A 21,577-nucleotide genomic window follows, 5' to 3' on the forward strand; every position below is an offset into this window, starting at 1 on the left:
TCTTTTATTTTATATCCCTCATGTTCTAAATGTGTCCTGTATTGCAAAACACCCACATCCACATGCCCTTTTGACCAGTGGTGCAAGTAGAAAAAATGTCTTATAGGTACAATGAAAATGGGGGCCTGATACACATATGGGGGGGGGGGGGGGGGGCAGATACACATATGACCCCAATAGTGCCAGATACACATTGCCCCACAGTGCCAGATACACATTGCTCCACAGTGCCGGATATGCAAATACCACCAGAGTGCTAGATATACATTGCCCCACAGTGCCAGATACACATTGCCCCACAGTGCCAGATACACATTGCCCCATAGTGCCAGATACACAAATGCCCCCAGAGTGCCAGATATACATTGTCTCACAGTGCCAGATACACATTGCCCCACAGTGCCAGATGCACATTGCCCCACAGTGCCAGATATACAAATGCCCCCAGAGTGCCAGATATACATTGCCTCACAGTGCCAGATACACAAATGCCCCCACTGTGTCAGATATGCACCCAGTGTCAGATACAGAAATGCCCCCAGTGCCAGATACACATGTCCCCACAGTGCCAGATATGCCCCCAGTGCCAGATACAGAAATGCCTCCACAGTGCCAGATATTCCCCCAGTGCCAGATACAGAGATGCCCCCAGTGCCAGATATGGCCCCAGTGCCAGAAACAGAAATGCCCCCAGTGCCAGATACACATGTCCCCGCAGTGCCAGATATGCCCCCAGTGCCAGATATACATGTCCCCGCAGTGTCCCCCTTTTCCCCTGCTGCTTACCGCGCTGCTGCTGTCCTATGTTTGAAGGGAGGAGAGCACAGCGTGTGCCTCTCCTGCCCCTCAGTCTGCGGTGGCGGTGCAGGTGTCTACCTTCAATTAGGCGCTGAACCGTGAGCCAATCAAAGCTCACGATCTGGCAGCCAATTGGGAGCCTTGGCTGCTGGTCCGCGAGCTCTGATTGGCTCACGGGTCAGCGCCGAATTGAAGGTAGACATTGAGGGGCAGGAGAGGCGCACGCTGCGCTCTCCTCCCCTCACAGCGGCAGTGCGGTGAGCAGTAGCGGAGGGAGGGAGTTGTGGCCAGGAGGCGATCGAGCCCCATGCGGAGGTTGAAAGAGCCACATGCGGCTCGAGAGCCGTGGGTTGGCCACGGCTGGTCTAGTTGGTGAGTGCAATGAGCGGCGGCCCGGCGACGGTGGGTACGGCGTACACACGGCTAAATTCTTAAGGGTACACCGTACCCGCCCACTTGCTCCACTGCTTAGTGCTGTTGTTTTTTTATAAAGTATCCAAATTATACATATATAGTGCCTGCACATGCTACACATGTCGGTTTGTGTTTTACTTCCACTTAAAAAAAAGCCCAGATTCCATTAAATGACTTGATGTTGTGCTCATAGGGCCTGCTTCAGAAATGGACAGTGGACACTTTTACAACTGCCAGTAGGCAAGTATGGAGTAGCCCTCAGGTTACTCAGATGGCTGTGAAACTCACTCTGCTGAAGCAGTGGCGTAACTAGAAATTTTTCTCCCCCAAGCCAAAAAATTCTTCGGCGCCCCCCCCCCATAATTGGCACTAGGAAAGGGACAAACATGTGCGCGCCGAAGGCGCGCGGCGCCAAAAAGGGGCGTGGTTTTGTTTAAATGGGCGCGGCTTCGCATAAAGAGGCGTGGCATTGCAGGAATGGACTACCTTATACCCCAGTTTTGCAACCTGCACGCCCAGACGTTAGCCACCACAGGAAAGAAAAATAATCCTGATTCATGCCCCTTCCATTATTTGTCATTTTTCCTCCTTATAGTAATGCCCAGTATACATTATGCCACATACTGCAAAGGCCCTCAGACATTATGCCACACACAATAATGCACATGACACAATATGCACACACCGTAATGCCCCCGACACATTATGCCACACACCGTAATGTCTATGACACATTATGACAGGAATCGCAATGCCCGTTATACATTATGCTACACACTGCAATGCCCCTGATACATTATAGCACATACCACAATGCCCATGATATAGTATACCACACACCGCAATGTCCGTGATACATTATGACACACACCGCAATGTCCGTGATACATTATGACACACACTGCAATGAACCTGAGACATTATACCACATACCACAATGCCCATGATATAGTATACCACACACCGCAATGTCCGTGATACATTATGACACACACCGCAATGCCCGTTATACATTATGCCACACTGCAATGACCCTGAGACATTATGCCACATACCACAATGCCCGTGATATAGTATACAGACACCGTAATGCCTGACACATTATGCCACACACCGCAATGCCCATTATACATTATGCCACACACTGCAATGACCCTGAGACATTATACCACATACCACAATGCCCGTGATCTAGTATACCATACACCGTAATGCCTGTGACACATACCGCAATGCCCGTTATACCCTATGCCACACTGCAATGCCCCTGAGACATTATACCACATACCACAATGCCCGTGATATAGTTTGCCACACACCGTAATGCCTGTGACACATTCTGACACACACCGCAATGTCCGTGATACATTATGCCACACACCGTAATGCCCATTACACATTAAGTCCTACATTAAGGCTTCTAATTACTTTTAAATTACCTGCTCGTTGCCAGGGGTTTCATGCTCTTGGTTCCATGCACGGTGCCAGGGGTTTTCATGCTCAGGGTGTCATGCTCGTTGCCAGGTGTTTCATGCACTCGGTGTCATGCTCGTTGCCAGGGGTTTCATGCACTGGGTGTCAAGCTCATTGCTAGGGGGTAGTGCTTGTTGCTAGGGCTGTGCTCCCAGTGCCACATATGTCCTCAGTGCCAGATATTCCCCCACGGTGCCAGGTACTCACATGCCCCCAGTGCCAAATATAGCCTCTCCCCACAGTGCCACATATGCCCCCAGTGCCAGATATTCCCCCACAATGCCAGGTGCTCACGTGCCCCCAGTGCCAAATATAGCCCCCCATGTGCCAGGTACACATACAGTGCCATATATGCCCCCTCAGTGCCCCCCCAGTGCCATATATGCCCCCTCAGTGCCTCCCCAGTGCCATATATGCCCCCTCAGTGCCATATATGCCCCCTCAGTACCCCCCAGTGCCATATATGCCCCCTCAGTGCCCCCCCAGTGCCATATATGCCCCCTCAGTGCCCCACCAGTGGAGTGCCCCCCAGTACCATCTATGCCCCCTCAGTGCCCCCCAGTGCCATATATGCCCTCAGTGCCCCCCAGTGCCATATATGCCCCCTCAGTGCCATATATGCCCCCTCAGTGCACCCCGCAGTGCCATATATGCCCCCTCAGTGCCATATATGACCCCTCTGTGCCCCCCCAGTGCCATATATGCCCCCTCAGTGCCCCCAGTGCCATATATGCCCCCTCAGTGCCATATATGCCCCTCAGTGCCACCCCAGTGCCATATATGCCCCCTCAGTGCCCCCCCCCCCTGTTCCATATATGCCCCCTCAGTGCCATATATGCATACCTCCCGCAGTGTCCCGCGATGGGGGGGGCAGTTGGGAGTCTCCTACAGTCACTGCTCTGCATAGCAGAGCAGTAGTGAATAGACGCTGTGCGCATGTGCACAGCGTCTATTCAGCGCAGACAGTGGGAGAGAGGGCATGCCAGCAGCTCACAGAGCGCTGGGCATGCCCCCTCAGTGACGAAACGGGGGCGTGACCCGCGATCGCGGGTCCTCCGCGAAGCCACGCCCCCTTTTCATGGGACACGCCCCCCGACACGCCGGAGACTCAGAGGGACACAGGAGAGGCGCACGCTGTGCCCTCCGTGTCCCTACTTCACAGCGGGGGACTAGTGACAACAGATTGACGTGCGGACGTTCGTCCGCATGTCAATCTGCTCTAAATCAGTGGCGGCGCCCCCGCAGCCCCTCGCCCCCAAGCCACCGCGAGGGCTGCGGGGGCAGTAGTTACGCCACTGTGAAGCCATGTCAGTCATGTTGCTGTATTAGGGCACTGCGAGGGACATCTCAGCCCCGAATCTGTTCATGTGCATATCCAAAAATATTGGAGATGTACGCGTAAACACATACATCTCTGAATTAGGCCCATAATGCAGAGGTCAGTCATGAATTTGGATTTCCCCAAAGTGTGTCTCAGGTCTCTGGAAGATCTCTTGCAGACTCAAAGAACACCTCTGTTGTGTAATGTCACAATCACAACTGCTGTCCTTTTATCCACCAGAAACTTTTCGGCTCTGTATAAGACACATGCCTTAGTGACTGGCGTCTTCCTCAGATCTGTTATCGATAGGAATTATAGCTTTTGCAAACATACTCTATGATGTCTAGGGAGCACCTAGATAATACAGGTGCTTCAGTAAATTATCAGGGTCATGCATTCAAACTGAAAATGAGTTACAATAAAACCACATTCCTGGCTCACAGTGGAACAATAAATATGTCAAAATCTAGCAGAGGTGACTAATGTCAAACCACCCCCTTAGGGGACTTTGGAGACAGACAGTCAACAAGAGATTTCCTGAAGGTAGAACTAATGAGGGACAAGAAGCCCTCCAGTGCTCTTGCTCCTTAGGTGCTGACTGAACAGTGAAGGAACCTTAGTTACTGGTTTTTCTAGTTTTACTTCTCTCACATTTTTCAGGGTCTCTTAAGTTTTACTTTGTGTTATGTGTTTATAAAATTCTTCCTAAGAAATAATAGAAAGATGTCACTGTTTATTTGTAATCTTAATAAAACACTGATGTACAGTAATACACCAACTCAGTCAGCTAAATGTGATAGGTCCTGATTTGGATTTTTCTGCAATTTCGGCGCAAGGTGGAAATATACTACTAATATGGTTTTGTCTTAACAAAATGTGCCACTTTAAGTTCCACTGCAAAAACTCACAAAATATTCACATTTGCTACATTGGAGCTAGGGAGGCCAATCCCGGGATCGGCGGGATCCCGGGATTTGGGCCCAAAAATGCCGGGATTTGAATCCCGGGATTGGAGCCTCCAATCCCGGGATTCACAGGATTAGAGTGCGCATGCGCAGTTTTGCCGGACAGCGCTGAGTACTATAGCACAGCGCTGCCCAGCTGTCAGCGATGTAGTTACACCCGATATGGACACACACACACTGACCGCGCTGGCGGCATTTCAAATGTAGCGCCGGCCGCCAGCCAATCAGAGCTGGCAGACCGGCAGCCAATCAGGGAAACGGCAGCAGCCGCTGCTCCTGATTGGCTGCCGGACTGCCAGTTCTGACTGGCTGGTGGCCAGCGCTACGTTTGAAATGCTGCCAGCGCGGTCAGTGTGTTTGTGTCCATGGCTGGTGCCCGCGGCCCGCCTAATTAGTAAGTGTTTATCTTATCGCTGCCTACACCCACACTCCCTCACTGCTCCAGACATCCTCCCTCTGCTCGCTACACCCACCGGCACCTTCCCTTCCTGTACCTTACATGCTCACTACACACCCACCCTCCCGCTGCTCCCTACACCCACTCTCCCGCTGCTCCCTACACCCACCCTCCCTTCCTGTTCCTTACATGCTCCCTACACCCACCCTGCCTTGCTGCTCTCCACATACTTTCCCTGCTCCCTACACTGCTCCCTACACTGATCCCTACTTCAAACCCGGGATCCTGGGAATCCCGGGATTGAGCATTTTTCAATCCCGAATCCCGGGATTGAAAAAATGCCCCGGGATTGGCCTCCCTAATTGGAGCCTTTTACATGTGGTCTTGTTTATTTCTTAATGTGTTGTATACACTCTTAGGGTGGGTACACATTAGAGATGAGCGGGTTCGGTTTCTCTGAATCCGAACCCGCCAGAACTTCATGTTTTTTTTCACGGGTCCGAGCGACTCGGATCTTCCCGCCTTGCTCGGTTAACCCGAGCGCGCCCGAACGTCATCATGACGCTGTCGGATTCTCGCGAGGCTCGGATTCTATCGCGAGACTCGGATTCTATATAAGGAGCCGCGCGTCGCCGCCATTTTCACACGTGCATTGAGATTGATAGGGAGAGGACGTGGCTGGCGTCCTCTCCGTTTAGAATAGATTAGAGAGACACTTGATTTACTAATTTTGGGGAGCATTAGGAGTACTCAGTACAGTGCAGAGTTTTGCTGATAGTGACCAGTGACCACCAGTTTTATTTATAATCCGTTCTCTGCCTGAAAAAAGCGATACACAGCACACAGTGACTCAGTCACATACCATATCTGTGTGCACTGCTCAGGCTCAGGCCAGTGTGCTGCATCATCTATTATCTATATATAATATTATATACCGTATATCTGTCTGACTGCTCAGCTCACACAGCTTATAATTGTGGGGGAGACTGGGGAGCACTACTGCAGTGCCAGTTATAGGTTATAGCAGGAGCCAGGAGTACATAATATATTATATAGTGAGTGACCACCAGACACACAGTGCAGTTTATTTAATATATCCGTTCTCTGCCTGAAAAAAGCGATACACACAGTGACTCAGTCAGTCACATACCATATCTGTGTGCACTGCTCAGGCTCAGGCCAGTGTGCTGCATCATCTATATATTATATATCTGTCTGACTGCTCAGCTCACACAGCTTATAATTGTGGGGGAGACTGGGGAGCACTACTGCAGTGCCAGTTATAGGTTATAGCAGGAGCCAGGAGTACATAATATTATATTAAAATTAAACAGTGCACACTTTTGCTGCAGGAGTGCCACTGCCAGTGTGACTAGTGACCAGTGACCTGACCACCAGTATATATAATATTAGTAGTATACTATCTCTTTATCAACCAGTCTATATATTAGCAGCAGACACAGTACAGTGCGGTAGTTCACGGCTGTGGCTACCTCTGTGTCGGCACTCGGCAGCCCGTCCATAATTGTATATACCACCTAACCGTGGTTTTTTTTTTCTTTCTTTATACATACATACTAGTTACGAGTATACTATCTCTTTATCAACCAGTCTATATTAGCAGCAGACACAGTACAGTGCGGTAGTTCACGGCTGTGGCTACCTCTGTGTCGGCACTCGGCAGCCCGTCCATAATTGTATATACCACCTAACCGTGGTTTTTTTTTCTTTCTTTATACATACATACTAGTTACGAGTATACTATCTCTTTATCAACCAGTCTATATATTAGCAGCAGACACAGTACAGTGCGGTAGTTCACGGCTGTGGCTACCTCTGTGTCGGCACTCGGCAGCCCGTCCATAATTGTATATACCACCTAACCGTGGTTTTTTTTTCTTTCTTTATACATACATACTAGTTACGAGTATACTATCTCTTTATCAACCAGTCTATATTAGCAGCAGACACAGTACAGTGCGGTAGTTCACGGCTGTGGCTACCTCTGTGTCGGCACTCGGCAGCCCGTCCATAATTGTATATACCACCTAACCGTGGTTTTTTTTTCTTTCTTTATACATACATACTAGTTACGAGTATACTATCTCTTTATCAACCAGTCTATATATTAGCAGCAGACACAGTACAGTGCGGTAGTTCACGGCTGTGGCTACCTCTGTGTCGGCACTCGGCAGCCCGTCCATAATTGTATATACCACCTAACCGTGGTTTTTTTTCCTTTCTTTATACATACATACTAGTTACGAGTATACTATCTCTTTATCAACCAGTCTATATTAGCAGCAGACACAGTACAGTGCGGTAGTTCACGGCTGTGGCTACCTCTGTGTCGGCACTCGGCAGCCCGTCCATAATTGTATATACCACCTAACCGTGGTTTTTTTTTCTTTCTTTATACATACATACTAGTTACGAGTATACTATCTCTTTATCAACCAGTCTATATATTAGCAGCAGACACAGTACAGTGCGGTAGTTCACGGCTGTGGCTACCTCTGTGTCGGCACTCGGCAGCCCGTCCATAATTGTATATACCACCTAACCGTGGTTTTTTTTTCTTTCTTTATACATACATACTAGTTACGAGTATACTATCTCTTTATCAACCAGTCTATATATTAGCAGCAGACACAGTACAGTGCGGTAGTTCACGGCTGTGGCTACCTCTGTGTCGGCACTCGGCAGCCCGTCCATAATTGTATATACCACCTAACCGTGGTTTTTTTTCCTTTCTTTATACATACATACTAGTTACGAGTATACTATCTCTTTATCAACCAGTCTATATTAGCAGCAGACACAGTACAGTGCGGTAGTTCACGGCTGTGGCTACCTCTGTGTCGGCACTCGGCAGCCCGTCCATAATTGTATATACCACCTAACCGTGGTTTTTTTTTCTTTCTTTATACATACATACTAGTTACGAGTATACTATCTCTTTATCAACCAGTCTATATATTAGCAGCAGACACAGTACAGTGCGGTAGTTCACGGCTGTGGCTACCTCTGTGTCGGCACTCGGCAGCCCGTCCATAATTGTATAAACCACCTAACCGTGGTTTTTTTTTCTTTCTTTATACATACATACTAGTTACGAGTATACTATCTCTTTATCAACCAGTCTATATTAGCAGCAGACACAGTACAGTGCGGTAGTTCATGGCTGTGGCTACCTCTGTGTCGGCACTCGGCAGCCCGTCCATAATTGTATATACCACCTAACCGTGGTTTTTTTTTTCTTTCTTTATACATACATACTAGTTACGAGTATACTATCTCTTTATCAACCAGTCTATATATTAGCAGCAGACACAGTACAGTGCGGTAGTTCATGGCTGTGGCTACCTCTGTGTCGGCACTCGGCAGCCCGTCCATAATTGTATATACCACCTAACCGTGGTTTTTTTTTCTTTCTTTATACATACATACTAGTTACGAGTATACTATCTCTTTATCAACCAGTCTATATATTAGCAGCAGACACAGTACAGTGCGGTAGTTCACGGCTGTGGCTACCTCTGTGTCGGCACTCGGCAGCCCGTCCATAATTGTATATACCACCTAACCGTGGTTTTTTTTTCTTTCTTTATACATACATACTAGTTACGAGTATACTATCTCTTTATCAACCAGTCTATATATTAGCAGCAGACACAGTACAGTGCGGTAGTTCACGGCTGTGGCTACCTCTGTGTCGGCACTCGGCAGCCCGTCCATAATTGTATATACCACCTAACCGTGGTTTTTTTTTCTTTCTTTATACATACATACTAGTTACGAGTATACTATCTCTTTATCAACCAGTCTATATTAGCAGCAGACACAGTACAGTGCGGTAGTTCACGGCTGTGGCTACCTCTGTGTCGGCACTCGGCAGCCCGTCCATAATTGTATATACCACCTAACCGTGGTTTTTTTTTCTTTCTTTATACATACATACTAGTTACGAGTATACTATCTCTTTATCAACCAGTCTATATATTAGCAGCAGACACAGTACAGTGCGGTAGTTCACGGCTGTGGCTACCTCTGTGTCGGCACTCGGCAGCCCGTCCATAATTGTATATACCACCTAACCGTGGTTTTTTTTTCTTTCTTTATACATACATACTAGTTACGAGTATACTATCTCTTTATCAACCAGTCTATATATTAGCAGCAGACACAGTACAGTGCGGTAGTTCACGGCTGTGGCTACCTCTGTGTCGGCACTCGGCAGCCCGTCCATAATTGTATACTAGTATCCAATCCATCCATCTCCATTGTTTACCTGAGGTGCCTTTTAGTTGTGCCTATTAAAATATGGAGAACAAAAATGTTGAGGTTCCAAAATTAGGGAAAGATCAAGATCCACTTCCACCTCGTGCTGAAGCTGCTGCCACTAGTCATGGCCGAGACGATGAAATGCCAGCAACGTCGTCTGCCAAGGCCGATGCCCAATGTCATAGTACAGAGCATGTCAAATCCAAAACACCAAATATCAGTAAAAAGCCTCTTTTTTTCTTTGCGTCATGTGCTGTTTGGGGAGGGTTTTTTGGAAGGGACATCCTGCGTGACACTGCAGTGCCACTCCTAGATGGGCCCGGTGTTTGTGTCGGCCACTAGGGTCGCTAATCTTACTCACACAGCTACCTCATTGCGCCTCTTTTTTTCTTTGCGTCATGTGCTGTTTGGGGAGGGTTTTTTGGAAGGGCCATCCTGCGTGACACTGCAGTGCCACTCCTAGATGGGCCCGGTGTTTGTGTCGGCCACTAGGGTCGCTAATCTTACTCACACAGCTACCTCATTGCGCCTCTTTTTTTCTTTGCGTCATGTGCTGTTTGGGGAGGGTTTTTTGGAAGGGACATCCTGCGTGACACTGCAGTGCCACTCCTAGATGGGCCCGGTGTTTGTGTCGGCCACTAGGGTCGCTTATCTTACTCACACAGCGACCTCGGTGCAAATTTTAGGACTAAAAATAATATTGTGAGGTGTGAGGTATTCAGAATAGACTGAAAATTAGTGTAAATTATGGTTTTTGAGGTTAATAATACTTTGGGATCAAAATGACCCCCAAATTCTATGATTTAAGCTGTTTTTTAGTGTTTTTTGAAAAAAACACCCGAATCCAAAACACACCCGAATCCGACAAAAAAAATTCGGTGAGGTTTTGCCAAAACGCGTTCGAACCCAAAACACGGCCGCGGAACCGAACCCAAAACCAAAACACAAAACCCGAAAAATTTCAGGCGCTCATCTCTAGTACACATCACTGGCGTATTTATAATGGGTGCAGTGTGTGCAGTGCACATGGGCCTCCGGGGTCCAGGGGGGCCCACACCACACACCAATTATTTTTAATACTTACCCTCCAGAGTTCCTCGGCGCAGCAGCAGCGCTGCAGAAATCACTAGGAAAACGCTGCCGCGCTATTTTTCCAGAGATCTGCGCATGTGCTCTAGGCTCTGGGACAGTGCACAGAGCTACAGCGCATGCCGGCTAGAGAGGAGGGGGCCCAGATGGATCCATGGATCCTGCCGACAGGCCTCCTCCTCTCTACATACGCCCCTGGTACACACTTAAACGATTTGGCCCGATTTGTCATTTCTGGACAAATCAGAGCGACAAATTGGGCATATACTGTAGTTAAGTGTGTATGCCCGATTTCACGATCTCGCTGGTCGCATGTGATATCTTTTTGTCGGCCTGCTCTACGGCCAACCAGAAGATGTTGAGTGTGATGCCATGCTGGCGAATGCACTATGACATCCTACAGTACATCGCGCTGTCAGGGGCGCCAACAGGGGCGCCGACAGGGGCGTCAACAGTTTTGACGGGCCCTGGTACAAGGAGGGAGTGAGGCCAATGGGGGAGGCATGACTAGACCACCTCCGTTAAAAAAATTAAAATGATGTTCCCATGTGGAAATGTGCACCATGCCAGGGGAATATCGGCATTCAATCCGGCAGGCGGCGGGGGTGCAGGAATGATCGTTCGCTACCTCCCCACACAGGGAGAGAGGATTATTTGCCGCTGCAGCTGCCTCTCTTCACAGCGGCAGCCAGTTCTCTCTCTCTCTGTGCACGGCTCTTTACAACAGGGAAGAGGGAGGGGGGCAGCGGGATCCCCTCTCTGCACCACTGCGAGCCGTTGTCCCCCTATCACAGCAATTAGACTGTGCCTCATATCAGTCATACTGTCATACTGCTCCAACGCCAGTTGTATGATAGCGGAGATGGCGGAAATATGGTCAAACATTGAGGTGCACAGTTTGATCAGATTTCTGCGTCTAAAGGGCACATCAGCAGCTGACATTCATCACCAATTTATTGAGGTGTACGGTGATAACGTCATGCCACAAAACAGGTTTGGGTTTGGTGCACTGCCTGTGGTGGATGTTCTTTGCCAGCCGAATCGCTGCTCATCTTCAACGTCTGCCTATGCCACTGTCTGCAGGAGGCATCTGAAGAGAAAAGACGCCTCCTACTGGCATCTCAGGTCTGAGTGCTACATTCGTAGATGCAGCATTGGGTCCCCATTGCGACCCTCGGACACAATGCCATCAGCATCGGCCATCTGAGTAAGCCTAAGCTACTCAGAACGGACACATCCACGTATAAGGCCATTAAATCTGTATTTGAAGATGCAGACACTGGCCTCGCCACTCCCAGAAAACAAGATCATCACATGCCCGTTTCTGTGTCATTCAATGCTGCATGATCAAATGCTACATCTTTGAACACAGCACTTGGACCTGAGATATTGGCTGGAGCCGTCTTTCATAGGCAAAAGCAGGGAGGTTTCCTGATGCCCGGAAACCCCCCTCCTCTTGGCCAGCATCTCAAATTGTGACCACAATACGATTGCTATAACTGCCGCCACCACATGCAGTTTGAGGGACATCTTCTTCAGATGAAGCCGCTGACATCCACAAAAGGCGGAGAAACACGTTATCAAAACCGGGGGAAGCAGGAGGTAAATTTCAATATGCTACACTCCCAGCAGAAAGATCGTGTGAGTGCGGAAACTTCGGCTAAGGAGACCTGTAATATACTGTAACAAGCTGCAAAGCCTGGGAGCACCAGAAGCAGTTTATGAGGACAGATCCTATGCTAACAAATAACTGTTCCCGATGCCCGTATAGCCATTTAAACAGAGCTGAAAGTAGCAGCAAAAGAGGAGAGTGTCCATTGTAAAAGTGTCCATTAAAGGAGCTGTGAGGATATATGCTCTTCTTAGGACATTTACAAAAAATATACACCTGGCGCCACCATCCTCAAAGTATTTAGCAGCTAGTCTCGGTGATTAAGTTCCAATTCCCCCAAATTCGAAAGCAGAATTTTTAAATAATACTGGGCGGTATTTATATGTGATATTGTAAATTATTGTGTTTTATTATATAAGGAGAGAGTATTGACTGCATAGGAGAGGAAAGAGTTAAACATCTGGGGAGGGGTGGACCTAGCTGTGAGGAAAGTACAGCCTTCTTTAGGGGGAGGGTTTGCTATATATAGGGAAGGAGAGGCCATCTTAAGTCTCTTGGTGATTTGCTTTGGGGTGAGTGCTGCTTTGCAGAATCCCCCCATTTTCTTTTTCGGATTTATACATTTCAGTGTTTTGTCAGCTAGTCATGGGCAAAGTGATTCACTGAGCTGAGCTGAGACACATGACTCAGTTCAGTGAAGTGTCTGGAGTCAGTGTCTCGGCACATGAGTCATGACTCATCTGTAGTGGAATGTGTTGCAGAGACTGCACATGAATCAGTGAGTTGCCAGTGCTGGAGGATCAGTGCTGGACTCATGGAGTTATTCAGCTGCAGTGATTGTACAGTGTATCTGGGGGAGGCAGCTGCTTATGCCCTGATTGTTAATAATATGTTAACATAGATTTACTGTTATGTTGATATATTATTAATAACCACTTATTGCATACTAGTTATAGAATATGACATTACTTTTGGCTGAGGAGAGAAAGCTTAACAGCCATGAAACACATCATTCATTCTGTAACTAAACCAAATAAAAACGTTTTTTTTTTTTTATATCTTGCATACTTTGCTAATTGGATGATTTTAGGTGGCCTTGGATTTATTATATTATCCACTATCTAGCCTCCAGGGAGTTTGCCACCCACAATCACACTGAGCAGGATCAGTGAGCACTGAGCCGAGAGCCCTGTACCACAGGGGCTCCACCTCCTGCTGCATGAATCAGATTCATTCACTGAGTCACTGGGGTAAATTTACTAACATTCGTAATTTTCGGAAAAAGGTCAAAGTTCAATCACGAATGACATCGAAAGTGTAAAACTGCAACTTTTTGAATTTATTACGACTAATTTACTAAGCTGTCGTATTCGGGTTTTTCTTTTCTTCCGATGTCGATGTCATTCGTGTTTTATTTTTTATTTTTACGGCAGTGATTAGCAAAACACTGCCGACTTTTTTTACAATGAATCTCGGCCGGATCTGTGTGATCCGTGCTGGGGTTCATTTTTTATTTTAAAAAAATTAAACAATGTAAAATCAGAAAAAAAAATTGCGTGGGGTCCCCCCTCCTATGCATAACCAGCCTCGGGCTCTTTGAGCCGATCCTGGTTGCAGAAATATGGGGAAAAAATTGACAGGGGTTCCCCCATATTTAAGCAACCAGCATCGGGCTCTGCGCCTGGTCCTGGTTCCAAAAATACGGGGGACAAAAAGAGTAGGGGTCCCCCGTATTTTTAAAACCAGCACCGGGCTCCACTAGCTGGACAGATAATGCCACAGCCGGGGGTCACTTTTATATAGTGCCCTGCGGCCGTGGCATCAAAAATCCAACTAGTCACCCCTGGCCGGGGTACCCTGGGGGAGTGGGGACCCCTTCAATCAAGGGGTCCCCCCCCCCCAGCCACCCAAGGGCCAGGGGTGAAGCCCGAGGCTGTCCCCCCCCATCCAATGGGCTGCGGATGGGGGGGCTGATAGCCTTTGATGTAAATGAAAAGATATTGTTTTTAGTAGCAGTACTACAAGTCCCAGCAAGCCTCCCCCGCATGCTGGTACTTGGAGAACCACAAGTACCAGCATGCGGCGGAAAAACGGGCCCGCTGGTACCTGTAGTACTACTACTAAAAAAATACCCAAAAAAACACAAGACACACACACCGTGAAAGTATAATTTTATTACATACATACACACATACATACATACTTACCTTATGTTCCCACGCAGGTCGGTCCTCTTCTCCAGTAGAATCCAAGGGGTACCTGTTGAAGAAATTATACTCACGAGATCCAGGGGTCCAGGGTCCTCGGGGAATCCAGGTGTAATCCACGTACTTGAAAAAAATAACAAAACTGACACCCGAGCCACGCACTAAAAGGGGACCCATGTTTGCACATGGATCCCCTTTTCCCGACTGCCAGAAACCCACTCTGACTGATGTCTAAGTGGGTTTCTTCAGCCAATCAGGGAGTGCCACGTTGTAGCACTCTCCTGATCGGCTGTGTGCTCCTGACCTAACTGACAGGCAGCACACGGCAGTGTTACAATGTAGCGCCTATGCGCTACATTGTAACCAATGCTGGGAACTTTCTGCCCTGCGGTTGACCTAAAGTGACGTCACCGCTGAGCAGAAAGTTCCCAGCATTGGTTACAATGTAGCGCATAGGCGCTACATTGTAACACTGCCGTGTGCTGCCTGTCAGTTAGGACAGGAGCACACAGCCGATCAGGAGAGTGCTACAACGTGGCACTCCCTGATTGGCTGAAGAAACCCACTTAGACATCAGTCAGAGTGGGTTTCTGGCAGTCGGGAAAAGGGGATCCATGTGCAAACATGGGTCCCCTTTTAGTGCGTGGCTCAGGTGTCCGTTTTGTTATTTTTTTCAAGTACGTGGATTACACCTGGATTCCCCGAGGACCCTGGACCCCTGGATCTCGTGAGTATAATTTCTTCAACAGGTACCCCTTGGATTCTACTGGAGAAGAGGACCGACCTGCGTGGGAACATAAGGTAAGTATGTATGTATGTGTGTATGTATGTAATAAAATTATACTTTCACGGTGTGTGTGTCTTGTGTTTTTTTGGGTATTTTTTTAGTAGTAGTACTACAGGTACCAGCGGGCCCGTTTTTCCGCCGCATGCTGGTACTTGTGGTTCTCCAAGTACCAGCATGCGGGGGAGGCTTGCTGGGACTTGTAGTACTGCTACTAAAAACAATATCTTTTCTTTTACAACAAAGGCTATCAGCCCCCCCATCCGCAGCCCATTGGATGGGGGGGGACAGCCTCGGGCTTCACCCCTGGCCCTTGGGTGGCTGGGGGGGGGGACCCCTTGATTGAAGGGGTCCCCACTCCCCCAGGGTACCCCGGCCAGGGGTGACTAGTTGGATTTTTGATGCCACGGCCGCAGGGCACTATATAAAAGTGACCCCCGGCTGTGGCATTATCTGTCCAGCTAGTGGAGCCCGGTGCTGGTTTTAAAAATACGGGGGACCCCTACTCTTTTTGTCCCCCGTATTTTTGGAACCAGGACCAGGCGCAGAGCCCGATGCTGGTTGCTTAAATATGGGGGAACCCCTGTCAATTTTTTCCCCATATTTCTGCAACCAGGATCGGCTCAAAGAGCCCGAGGCTGGTTATGCTTAGGAGGGGGGACCCCACGCAATATTTTTTGAAAAAATAAGCACTTTCCCACCCCTTCCCACTGATATACATGCACGGATCTCATGGATCCGTGCATGCCTATCCAATCACGAATAAAAAAAAAAGGTCTGTTTTTTTTTAGCACTTTTTTACGAGTTGTAATTTTTCACGGTAGTGTTTGGTTTTTTTTTGCTTTGCACTTCTTAGTAAATGACCGAGATTCATACTTAAACAGCCGCGTTTTGACCGATGGTGTATTCATTCGTGATTTTTTTCCTAGGACTTCAAAATATTACGAATGCCCTCATCACTGCCGTGATTATTGCTTAGTAAATTACCGAGATGACACTTTGATGAAAAAACGGCATCTCGGTCAAAATCGGGAGCTTAGTAAATTTACCCCACTGAGTCTACACAGTGTACAACTGTCTCCCTCACTGGCAGACTCAGGATGAATCATGATTCATGACATGGATCAGGCACAGCAGCAGAGCACTCACTGACTGGTGAGTCGTGACTGCTCCCTCCCCCCTCCCACTGGGTGTCACCTGGTATAGCCTCTGGCCAATCACAGCTAAAGACAGCAGAACACACTGACTGAAGGACACAGGACACAGAGTTTCCTCCCTCTGTCTGAGAGAAGCTGCTGCTGCTGCTGTCTCGACTCATGAAACAGTGAGTGACTCGAATCATTCACACTTCCTGATGATTCCAGTCACTGTGTTGAGACAGAGAGTCAGTAGCCATCTCTATTGTCAGCTCCCTGCATTTAGGTCACACATCAGTGCTCTGGCTGCCACTAGCCCACGACGGTCCGCCGGGACCCCAGCCCGTTACCGCTCATCGGGCGGTGGGGGCTGGTTCCGGGGGCGAGCTGGCTGGCCCTGGGGACGGCGTCCCGTCTCCTAGGGCCTCCTCGAGGGATCTGGCGGAAGCCGGGCCGGATGTGACTGGCGGGAGCGGCCGACGAGGAGGATCAGAGAGGGAGTCAGGCCGCCCGGAGGTGGGCGGGCAGCAGCCCTTGCCTCCGGGCATGGCCGGGGAAGCCCCAGTGCCGGGTGCCCGCGGGAGCGCGCCGCGCCAGGCGCTCATCCAGGGACCGGAGACTGAGTTCGATGCCCAGCTCTTCCCCCTTGCCGGGGCCGGCTAGTGGTTCCAGGCGGGGGGAGGGCACTGGGCGGGGGACGGTGGCCAGCCGAGCGAGGCCTGTCGCAGGGCCTCGCACGGCGTCATCCCCAAACGCTTCGGCTGAGAGAGCACGGACCGGAAGCGGTGGGACGCGCGCGCGCCGCCGCTCGCGCACGTGTGCGCGCAGCGGCGCCGCTTTCCTCCTTGTCTCCTCAGCCCTCTCCCCCGCAGCCGGAACACGGTGTGGAGCGGGGAGGGAGGGGGAGAGGCAGTGATCAACCAGGTTAAGCTAATGGAGCTCTTAATGCAGGAGCCCAGACAAGAGGCCTTGTGGTGACAGAGAGCAGTGGGGCGCGCGCCCGAGGTGCGCGCACGCCCACGCTCGCCTCTGGCGCCGCTAGCCGCGCACGTGTGTGCGCAGCAGCGCCGCCGGCCCTGCTGTCTCCCCTGCTATCTCCCAGGCAGCCGGAGTCCGGCGGGAGCCGGGGGGAGAGGGGAGACAGGGCAATTATGATCACTGGCAGGGCAGTGCGATACCAAGGAGAAGGGGTGCGGCAGCAAGAGGTCACCGGGTGCGCGAGCCCGTGTCCACTGAAAGCGGAGCAGTGCGCGCGCGCTCTGCTGCGCCGCGGGGTTCCCGGTCTTTTCAGATCACTCCCCCAGGGCCGGAATCTAGCGGCCTGCGGGGGAGGAGGGGGGACAGGGAATGGGTTAGTGGCCGCGGGGCTGCTGCACGCGCCGCAGGAGCTCGCGGCGGTCCCACCCCCCCCCCCCCCTCTGCGGCATCGGATAGTTCCGATACACGGGAAGAGGGGACAAATTCGGAGGCGAGGGCAGTGCGGGCGTCGACAGCGGTGCCTCCGCTTTCCCGCAAGGGCAGCGTGCGTCGGATGCCCGGCACACGCATGTCGGGCGGCGAGTGCGTGGTCGCACGCGGGCCCCGGCGAAGGACCCAGGACCGCGTTTTGGGGCAGTCACGACCCCTCCGGAGCGCTGGCTCGGCCCTGGCCACAGCGGTGAAGGTGTTAGGGCCGCTAGCCGCAGCTGCCTCCCCTAGAACGGCTGTTCGTTCCGGCGGGCTGCGGGCTATGGCGGCGCAGCGGGTGGCACGCGCCTGCCGTGAGCTCGGGACGGTCGCCGCAGAATTACAACAGGGTCCAGGGCAGGACGCGGGGGAGCTCACGGCCGCAACGCCCCCAGCACTGAGGCCGCGGCATGTGCCGCGAGTGCTGGAGGGGTCCTCCGCTTCTTCCTCTTTTTCAAGGGAGTTCGGGGATGAGGCGATGGCAGATTTCGAGGAGGAAGGCAACGATTTGGACGCGCCGGAAGATTCCATGTCGGGGCAGTCGGCGGCATCAGGTAAGATGGTGCAGTCGGTATTCGGGTTCCTCCACGAGCTCTAGTTCGCGTAGTTCTTCCTCTTCCTCATCTTCAATGTCGTCACAGGCGTCCGAAGTCAGTAGCACAACTAGGGCAAAGAAGCGGGCAACTAAATTCGCCAAGAGGGCAGCGGAACAGGCGCAAGCGGCTTAGCGAGGAAGCGCGTAGGGCCAAGAAGCTCGCAATTTGCCCGGTGTCGTGCGATTCGTCTATACTGCTGTACTGCGGGGGCTGCGAGATAGCTGCCGCAAGAAGATTTGGAGGGGCGACTTCGTGGACGTGTTCGTATTGATGAAGGTCGCGAAGAAAGAGTATAAGGTGGCGGCGCAAAGAAGGGCATCGGGGCTGAGGCATTCCGTACCTTCGATAATTGCCTGGCCGGGTTCTGGGTCTTCGCGGCATCTTACCTGGAGGACAGGCCGGCAGAGCACACGAATATAATTAGGTACCTGCATCTCGTACATGACATGCAGCGCACGTCTTCGGGATCGGAGTGGCGCAGGTACGATCAGGAATTCAGGGAACAACAGGAAGGTTTGCAGGTCATGGACTTCGGGTTCAAGGACGTTGAGGTTGGGCTCAAGGTCACCCGGGCTTCGCTACAGGCGGAGGAGCCCCGGAAGCCGGGGGCAGACGGGCACCACGCAGGGTCGTCCTCCCAGTGGTTCGGCGCGGACGGCGGATTGGCCAAGTCAGGTAGGTCGGCAGTCCGCGCAGGGGGGCGTGCCACCACAAAAGGAAAATGTTTCACGTTTAACAACGCGGCGTGTTCCTTCGGAGGATGACTTGGTCATCTCTCCAGTGGGGGTGGTTCCTAAGAAGGCTCCAGGCGCCTTCCGGCTCATTTGAGTTCGCTTTTAGGTGTGTACTGCCGGAAGCTGTGAAGGGCGACTGCGGGGTGTGCCAGAACGCACCATTTCGTGCGTTTGTCCTCAGAGATTAAGAGGGATTTGGCAATATGGGCCTCGTTCCTCGAGGACTTCAACGGGGTGTGTATATGGCAGGCCCCAATGGCGGACAGCGCTAGGTTGCAGCTGTTCACAGACGCAGCGGGCGCCTCTGGATTCGGTTGCCATCTGGAGGGATCTTGGTGCGCGGCCTCGTGGCCGGCAGAATGGCATCGCGGGGGTTTCACGAAGCACCTTTTGCTTCTGGAGTTTTTCCCATTATGGTGGCGTTGGAGGTCTGGGGCGATCGGCTGGCTAATCGCAGCATTTTGTTTAGATGCGATTATCTGGGCGTGGTGCATGCGATTAATAACCAGAGGGCAAAGTCATTGGTGGTTATGCGGGTGCTAGGGCAATTGCTTTTGACATGCTTGCATAGGAACCTGTGGTTCCGCGCGCAACATGTGCCCGGTTTGGAGAATGGGATTGTCGACGCTTTGTCGCGAGGACAGTGGGAGAGGTGTTGGTTGTTGGCACCTGAGGCCAACGAGCAAGGTTTTCATTGTCCCGGTTAGGTTTGGCAGGTGATCGGGCCGGACTGGAGGGTCTAGCGTTGCGGTCAGTAGCGCCAGCCACGCTCAAGGCTTACGAACAAGCTTGGAGTGAATGGGAGGAGTTTGTCCAAGGGCGTCAGCATCAAGGTAAGAGTAGGCATCGGCTGATGCTTTCTTTTATGTGGCAGCTTTACGTCTCCGGTAGGTCACGAGCAGTGGTATCGCGGTATTTGGCAGGCATCTCATTTTTCTGCAAGCTGCGAGGCGTCCCTGACGTAACAAAAAGCGAGGTCCTGCGGAAGGCAATGAAAGGGTGGGCGCGAGTTGCGCCGTCGCCACCGGATAGGAGGCGGCCCATCGATGCGGCTTTGTTGCCAGCCGTCATCGAGGCGGTAGGGCGAGTCGCGTCGTCCAGGTTTGAGACGCTTTTGTTTAGTTTGGCGTTCTCAATGGCTTACCACGGGGCCTTTCGAGTTTCTGAGTTGGTAGCGCCTTCCAAGAGAGCAGATTCGCGCATGCTGGTCGGGGACGTGGTAGTGGGTGAGAGGTCCTTGCTGTGCAGGTTGCGACGCTCCAAGACGGATCAAGTGGGGAGAGGGCGCTGGGTTACAATGGTTCCAGCGCTAGAGGAGAGCGTTTGCCCAGTTGGCTGGCAAGGCAATATGTGGTGGTGCGACCCGTTAAGGAGGGGTCTTGGCTGTTGCATTATGATGGGCTGCCAGTCACGAAATACCAGTTTCGTTGGATGCTGAGTCGTTGTTTGGCGGGCTTGGGCCTCCCACCCACTGCTTTCGGTACCCATTCCTTTCGCATAGGCGCAGCGGCGTCGGCTGCTGCGGCGGGTTGCTCCAGAACTGAAATCCAAGCGGTGGGGCGATGGAAGTCGTCAAGTTACAGACGATATATTCGCCCCGTCACATGAGAGGTCGGTTTGCGCTTGGGGCTTTGTTTAAATGGTAATGTATTACGTTGTTCCAGTTCTGTGATTTTATGGTGTTGTGCGTCTGTTGGTGTTCCCCCTTTTTTATCCTACTCAGGGATTAGCTACTCGCCGTTGCTGGCATGAGTCGGCAGCGGGGGTCTGGAGTTATTTGCGATTTTTTGCCTGACTTGACGGACTGAATTCTAATCTATAATTCGGCTAATTTGGTCTAATCAGAGTCCCTCAGCAGGTCTTTACGTTTCACCTCCAGCTGAGTTATTACATGTGTTTCCCATTTTATATCCCCCCCCCTTTTTTATTTTGTTTGTTTTATTTGATCCTTCCCCTTTGTGTCTTTAATTGCGCTTTAAATTGGCAACGGAACATGGTGCAGTCGGCTAGGCCGTGACTGCTGCAATGGCGAGATCTAAAGTTTTCTTTTTTGGCAGATCCTTCAGTATAAACAATTAATAAGCCTCTTAGTAATCAATTCTACCCCTCTTTTTCCCTTCAGGATGGTTCGGAGACTATTTGCCCATTTGGGTGGTTGGCCACTCTTACATTTACTGGGCGGCCAGGTTTGTGGCCTCGGAAGGGTCTCAGGCATTGCTAGGAACACAGGGTGTCAGATGGCTTGGCTGGCGAGGAATGATGTGGGGTGAGCTGAGGAGTAGGTTAGTGAGTCAGGCCAGCAAGCATGGAGTCCCTAGGGT

At 50.9% G+C, this 21,577-nt stretch overlaps 1 long non-coding RNA gene across 1 annotated transcript in view; it reads right to left on the minus strand.

Moving 5' to 3' along the window:
• Positions 1 to 3,010, minus strand: part of LOC135050950 (uncharacterized) — a 33,951-nt gene extending 30,941 nt beyond the window's left edge. The window contains exon 1 of the long non-coding RNA XR_010241942.1: positions 2,652 to 3,010. This is a non-coding gene — a long non-coding RNA (uncharacterized LOC135050950). The remainder of the gene's footprint in view (positions 1 to 2,651) is intronic.
• Positions 3,011 to 21,577: the final 18,567 nt, after the last annotated feature.

The sequence above is a fragment of the Pseudophryne corroboree genome, chromosome 2 (genome assembly GCF_028390025.1).
Source record: "Pseudophryne corroboree isolate aPseCor3 chromosome 2, aPseCor3.hap2, whole genome shotgun sequence".
Lineage (NCBI taxonomy): Eukaryota > Metazoa > Chordata > Amphibia > Anura > Myobatrachidae > Pseudophryne > Pseudophryne corroboree.